The sequence below is a fragment of the Mytilus californianus genome, unplaced genomic scaffold, assembly GCF_021869535.1.
Source record: "Mytilus californianus isolate M0D057914Y unplaced genomic scaffold, xbMytCali1.0.p SCAF_9, whole genome shotgun sequence".
NCBI lineage: Eukaryota > Metazoa > Mollusca > Bivalvia > Mytilida > Mytilidae > Mytilus > Mytilus californianus.
This window is the reverse complement of record NW_026262745.1, coordinates 90,134,895-90,142,446: the sequence shown is the minus strand read 5'-3', so window position 1 is coordinate 90,142,446 and position 7,552 is coordinate 90,134,895. Positions and strand designations below refer to the sequence as shown.

The window sequence follows — 7,552 nt, the reverse complement described above, 5'->3', positions numbered from 1 at the left end:
CATTTCAAGTTATCATGAGAAATTCGTCAACATATCCTGATCGTGATTCTTCAGAGGTCTGAAATAATTATCCATTATCGTAATTTTTGGAAAGAATTTAACGTGAGTCGTCAAACTAGATGATCAGTCGATTTTTTATCGTCTTAAAGAAAATGTACATTTTATCGTCATGCATCAGATATTACCGTTACCGTCATTGGCAAGATTTTTTTTACCGTTATTCGCCATGAAGGTACCCCCATTAAGACCCTCTTATAGATAGCCCCATGAGGGACCGTATCGAATGAAACTCAGTTGTTTGTTTATTTTGCTATCTTCTGCAGACCAAAATCCAGGTAGGTTTTTAATTTCTGAAACATAAAACGCATATAACTTTTATGTGTATAGATCCAGCCATGCTTAAGGGTTCATGTGGACCCATTGGCTAAACGATTTGCTGCGTTTTCACCTCAAAATTTATTCTTCGTACAGACTCAAGTGTGCATCTGGAAAAGTTTTAAGACATAGCATGTCCTAGAATAAATAAAAGTCAAATGCATTTTATTTTTTACAAAATTTAAAAAATGTACTCAGAGTAAATTTTTAGGTGAAAATGCAGCCATTTTAGACAAAGGGTCCACATGAGCGTTAACACTTTCCTGTATGCTTAGTTTTGTCTGTACTCAGAGTAACCACAGCCATATTTGTAAAATAGTTTTCAAGATGGCAATTGATTGAACAGTAGTGTTGTTTTTGCGTATCGGAAAAGGTTCAATTCACAATGTCATGAATAATGAGTGTTTGTCCCTCAACCCGTGGTAACCATCCGGATTTCTTTTTTTTTTTACTATGTAGATTGTGTAATTCTAACTTTAAATATTTTTATATAACATGTTAGTCCTAATTACTGGTGCAAATGGATTAAACTGTTAAAAGCAATGTGCTAGTATATAAATTAAGTAAGTAATTCTTATTTAGAGTCGGCAATATGAACACTGGTTTAATAATACATTTGAATAAGAAGCCAAGTGCACATTTCAGTTAGAATTGACAGAAGAAAGTGTCAATGCGTACTTGCACCGGAGAATTTAACAATGGGACTGACATTAGAAATGATAAAAGGGTGACTGGGGAGGGGACTGGGGAATAGAAATATGTTCACTCTTGATCTTCTTCCGACCGAATTAAAACCCTTGCCAAAATTTTGCGTCCGTTTGCCTGTGCGGGATGTACAAGAACGCAGCCTCTTCAGGTCAGAATGGAGGGGATGGATAGGTGTCCTGTTGCACGGCATCATTTCTGTCCCTATATGATATACCCTCATTTCCCAGTGGCAATCAAAATTTCCCCGACCTTCTTTCTGGACGGCCTCCATTGCAGAACCCTACAATTGTATTTATTAGAAAGTTGTTATCATCCTGAACCCGCATGAAATATTTGTCATTGGATGTTTATCAACCAACAATCAATCGAATGGATGGATTTCTGGTTGGCTGTTAATTGCGTGTTGCAATAAAGCGAATGCAAAATCCTTAAACACGTTGTAAATTCCGATAATTTTTCAAAAGTGATTTTATCCCTACAGCTCACAGGAAACAGACAAATTACCAATAAGATCTTTATTTCAATTCTATAAGGTGTCAATGTGTCCATATTGACCTTCGCTTTTTTTCATTCTTTTAAAGTCCACATTAACGACTCTGTCAAGATGTTCCACCTGTCTCACCGTATGGGAGCGACATCGGATATTGGTACTAGCTAAAGCGGAGAGAGGTTGTAAAAGTGTGTAATCACACAAGCAAGAATTGCATTTTTAAAGATTTATATAATGATATGTTGGGAATTGTCCTGTTCTCCAGATCATTTAGGAATGTTAGACATCATCGTAAATTAAATCTGGAGATAAAAAAATTCTACACTCTAGTACCGGACAAAACATTAATTGAAAATCATCTTCGACATATGAAGTGCTACACAACTGTTACAAAGTTTTTAGAAAGTATGATTTGTCATATCGTATGTAGGACAAGCTTAATCAGCCACTTATTTTGATCGTCTGGTTGTCGTTATTCAAAGTATACAAAACTGATCCCCCGAAACAGAATATTGAAGAACGCGTATTACCATTTGCCGCAAATTCTCTCATGTTTTGTTCCAATATTTAATTCTACGATACAAGCCTCAGCCTTTCTCCTTGTTTTTCATTATCCACAGACGTATTGGACATGAACTATGTACCTTTTTTTTATTTCTGTATTACAGATTGCTCTTCCCCTTTTTGACAAAGAAATGTATCTTCTTTCAGAGGTCTGCATTTATCAGATATAGATGTACACATGCTATAGCAATCATTGAAAAAATTCTAATAAAATTCAATCAGATTGAGAAAAAAATATACTATAAATGAAATTGTTTCTAATGTAGTGTTACTAAAGAGCATACTGCAAATATATATAATTTTATATGGTATACGGGTCTGGATTGGGGATCCTTCATTTCTGTAATTTCTTTAATTCTTTAGGTAAATTTTCTCTATTTTTTTTCTTACATTTTTTTTAACCCTGTTATTTTCTTTTCCTTATTTTGTGGCCGACTTTTCTCTATTATTTATTGTTTTGGCCCATTTTTTTCTGCAGTATTGGCCCTTATTCTCTATTCTGTAAACCCCATCCAGATACTCTAGTACATGTAGCATACATGTCATGTGTTTTTCAGAAAACAGATCACATACGTACAATTAATATTATTCCAATTACAACCCCGTGGTACGATAAATTCAAATCTTTGAAATAAAACAAACCAAGTTATAAACAAAACAATAATTACATGAAAACATCTACACACAACAAACCGAGCACAACAATTTATCGGAGTCATGCACTCAATGATAAACGTCAAGGTTGTGGATAATGTTAACAATGGTTAATGCTGTACATTTTTATAGATCTGTATTTGGAAATTGGAAAGTTTGTTAAAAATTAAGTGAGTTCCGATATGTAAGTATTATATAATTATGTATTCAGGCATACAGTGATACATATATATACATATTTATCACTGAAAATACATGTTGATCGATTGATAAACATAACCAACAATGTTCATGCAATATTGATCTGTTCTAAAATTGTTGCACATTGTGTACCGAGGCGCATACAGGGGTTTCGAAAAGGCACACATAATTTGATTTCACGTCATTTAATTCGCATAATGTCTTAAACTTACGTTTGTTCCCTTTCTTTTCTTTCCTTTTTTGTACTCTGCTTGTTCGCTTATGTCCCCTCATAACCATGGTAACATATGCATATGTATCATGTGTACCCGTACAAAGTCCAGCACGCAAAATATTGTGTTTTCATATACCTTGAACATGTTGAACAATGCTTTATATATATACATCGACATACGATTTAAAAAATATCATTTTCAGAAAACGTAACATATCATTAAACTAATCAGCTAGTAAAATGACCTGAATATTTGTAAACAAATAGCGTACATAAATAATGATGCCTAATCTGATAATCATAGATCCATATCAGGAAAAGTTAAAATCCTAGGTGTACATCTGTATATTTTTATATCTACAGACACATAACTCGTGTTCATGTTCATGTTTCCTATATAGTTTATAACAATGATAAAGTTGCTATATATATTTGTTTGTTGTAGGACGGCATGATTTCTGATCAGCAGTTTAAGGATGTTTGCCTCTCTCATTTTTGACTTTTTGCCAGATATTCGAAATCCTCTAGTTTCATCCACAATAAGCCAATACAAATTTTGCTTACACCTACTTTTCTTTTCATAATTTTATTACATATCGTTTAAAAAGCTATTTTTCAAAATCTTATAAAATTCTTGTTATTTTTCAAAGTTTTTGAAACAAAAAATGTACCAATGTTAAATGTAGGAAAACTATAGAGAGTTTCTTTTCCCGCCAAATTTTCAATGGCTTAAATATCTCAAAAACAATGAGACGGACCTTTCATTTTTTCCTGCTTTTTTAAATTTTCTTTTTTATATACTATCAATTTATAACTATACTTTAAAAAGCTTGTTATTTTGAAACAGAGTAGCGAACACCATGTACTGCGATAATTCGTTTTTATTGTTCGAGTAGGAATCTGATGTTCAGTAGTTGTCGTATGTTGATGTGGTTCATAAGTGTTTCTCGTTTTTTATATAGATTAGACCGTTGGTTTTCCCGTTTGAATGGTTTTACACTTAATAATATATATTTTGTGTTTGCCAAAATTTAAAGTTTTAGTGTATTTGATTTTTGTTTTCTTTCAACCCTGTATATGATGATTAAAAAAACCGCATGCTTTACATCAAATACTGTTGTGCCGATATATAGTGACACAGACACTTGTCTCTAAATTAAATATCTAAATTTGAGAATGAAAACGGGGAATGTTTCAAAGAGACAACAATCCGACCAAAGAGCAGAAAACAGACCATGGCCACAAATGGATCTTCAACACAGGGAGAAAATCCCGCATCCGGAGGCGGGCTTCAACTGCATGCCTTAATATAACACAAGGTTACCCAACTCACAATTAATGTATTTGAGAAATGACATTCGGTCGTGAACTTCCGTTATATTTCGATTTTGCGGTTTTCCGTCCCACTAAAACTTGTTATGTTGTAAATCTACATCAAATTATCTTCGCAAAGGTGTACATCATGCCTATATCTGCAGTCGGAATTATTTGAAGCTTACATTGCCTTGGGTGGCATTCTTCCTGCAGACACTGTGTCTGTCTTTACTACATGTACAGCAGAGAATAACCTTAGGACAAACAATCAACGATACGCCATTAACACCCCAATTCACCAAATATCAAACAGCATCATGAAATTATTTACGAAAATTACTAACGAGGTTCCTGACTTAGAACAGGCACATTTAACCCTATTTGCATAAAAGTGTTATCATTTATCAGCAAAAAGCTCAGATTTTTGCAATCAAACCAGAAAAAGATAGTACAGGAATTCATACACATTCCTGGCTATTTTGATAATACTGAAATCCCTCTTATTTGTTATGTTTACAAAAAACCTACCCGGAAATATGTGTTTAACTATAGCCAAGCGTGTAAAGATGTAAATATCAGTGACAATACACCTACGTCATGAAATTGCAGTAATTCCGAATACTTTTATGGCCCCAGTTCCCATGTTATAACAAGAGGCCTTAACATCGTTCGTGACCGAGAGTTGAAATTATTCTTCAGAAAAGGACCTAAATATCGTCCCCCGTCAATTATTAATTTGCATGAATGTCGTGACATCATTCACGACTCACTCCATACTTACTGCTCAAAATGAATAAAACGAGAAAAAACTGACAAGAAATCCTTGGATTCTTTTTTAATTCAGTAATGAACATATATAGTTGATATACGTATACAAGATTTTAAGGAACATTTTACTCCTAACAACAACCATAATAACCCTATTTCTCGTATCAAACATAAGCTAAAAGAACTCGCAAAGGAACTTGTTTTTGTCACGGCTGATAAGGCTGCTAATGATATAATTATAGTTTGACGTAAATTTTACATTGAGGTTCTGCAAAAGGAAATCACGAATTCACCAACATTCCAACTGACTCCATTTTCGGAAAATGACATCTGTAACAAACATAAACTTTTAGCTACTTCTTTACAAGCAGAATCAAATACAATGAAAGTTCCAACTATGTACTGGTTTCCGAAGCTGCACAAACAGATTTATTTCGTCTTCAAGCCATTGTTCCACTACTAAACTGTCTATTCTACTTACTAGTACACTTGGTACAATCAAAAACCTGGTAATAAATTGTTTAAATAATGCCTTTGAAAATAGTAGAATAAATTACTTTTGGGGTGTCAAAAATTTGTTGGAAGTACCTAATAAATTACATGCTTATATTTGTGATTTTGAATCTGTTCAAAGTTTTGATTTTTCTACCCTATATACCACTTTGCCTCATATTCTTATTAAGAAACAATTCACAAACCTAATTAAATGGGCATTTAAAAAGTCAGAATGCGAATATATATGTTCAAACTCTTTTAGGTCATTTTTTAGTAACAACAAACAAAAGCACTATGTAGATTGGACTGCTTTGATACTATAACTGCCCTTGAATTTTTACTAGGTAACATTTTTGTTCGCTATAGAGATTCCGTATATCGTCAAGTTATCGGAATTCCAATGGGGACTAACTGGGCACCACTTATTGCGGACCTGTTTTTGTATTGTTATGAGTTACAATTTATGACTAAAATCAACAAAAACCCATCGAAACAACATCTGATACAACAAATTAATAACACTTTTAGATATTTGGATGATATATTGACTCTCAATAATGACGACTTAAGTATGTACACTTAAGGCATTGATCCTGCTGAACTGACTTTAAATAACGCTAATACTAACAATGAACACTGCCCTTTCCTGGATTTTGATATCTATATCTTTAACGGGAAACTTAATACCAAAATTTATGATAAAAGAGATGATTTTTCATTTTCTATTGTTAATTATCAATTTTTAGATGGTGACGTTCCCTTGTCACCATCTTATGGTGTTTATATATCTCAACTTGTTCGATTCGCTTGTGTATGTAACAACGTATTAGATTTTTAACGAAAGAAATTTATGTATTACGGAAAAATGATTACACCAGGTTTTTCGATATCACAAACTAGTCAAAACATTTACTAAATTTTATCATCGGTACAAGGACATCATTCGTAAATATAAATCAACATGAAGACATCTTATACGTTCAGGTATTTCACATCCAATCTTTTATGGTAATGTTCTTTAGAAAGCACAAACATGTCGGCATTCACCTCAAAAGCTAACCAAACCTTTCAACAGACTTATTCATAAGGGATATAGTTACGATACTGTTGACAGGTCATTAAAGATGGCATATTTTGGTATTAATATTTATTCACTCATAGGGTCTTCGCATCGGAAATAAACACATTTATTCTAAAACCAGTTGTTGGCATGATACGGGTTATGTTCTTCTCATATATTTTATGATGGTATGCTACTAAACCCCTTACGGGAGGGACTGTGCTTGATTTTAATATGATGAAGACATAATCTTTCAATCAGTCTAATTGAGGTCTGGAGCTGGCATGTCAATAACTGCTAGTAGTCCTTTGTTAATTTATGTATCATTGTCATTTTGCTTAGATTCTTTTGATATCTGTTCTGACATCGGACTCGGACTTCTCTTCAACTGAGTTTTACTGTGCGTATTGCTGTGTGCTTGTTTTTTTCTACTTTGGTTAGAGGTATAGGGGGAGGGTTGAGATCTCACAAAACATGTTTAACCCCGCCGCATTTTTGCGCCTGTCCCAAGTCAGGAGGCTCTGGCCTATGTTAGTCTTGTATGATTTTTAATTTTAGTTCATTTATATGTTTTGGAGTTTAGTATGACGTCCATTCTCACTGAACTAGTACACATGTTTGTTTAGGGGCCAGCTGAAGCCCGCCTCTGGGTGCGAGATTTTCTTGCTGTGTTGACCCATTTCCATTCTTAATATTATATAGCCAATCA

The 7,552-nt window shown here is 33.6% G+C and overlaps 1 protein-coding gene across 3 annotated transcripts in view; it reads left to right on the top strand.

Annotated features, from left to right (window-relative positions):
* LOC127716007 (transcription intermediary factor 1-alpha-like) overlaps positions 1-7,552 on the top strand; it is a 371,430-nt gene that overhangs the window by 93,555 nt on the left and 270,323 nt on the right. The window lies entirely within an intron of this gene.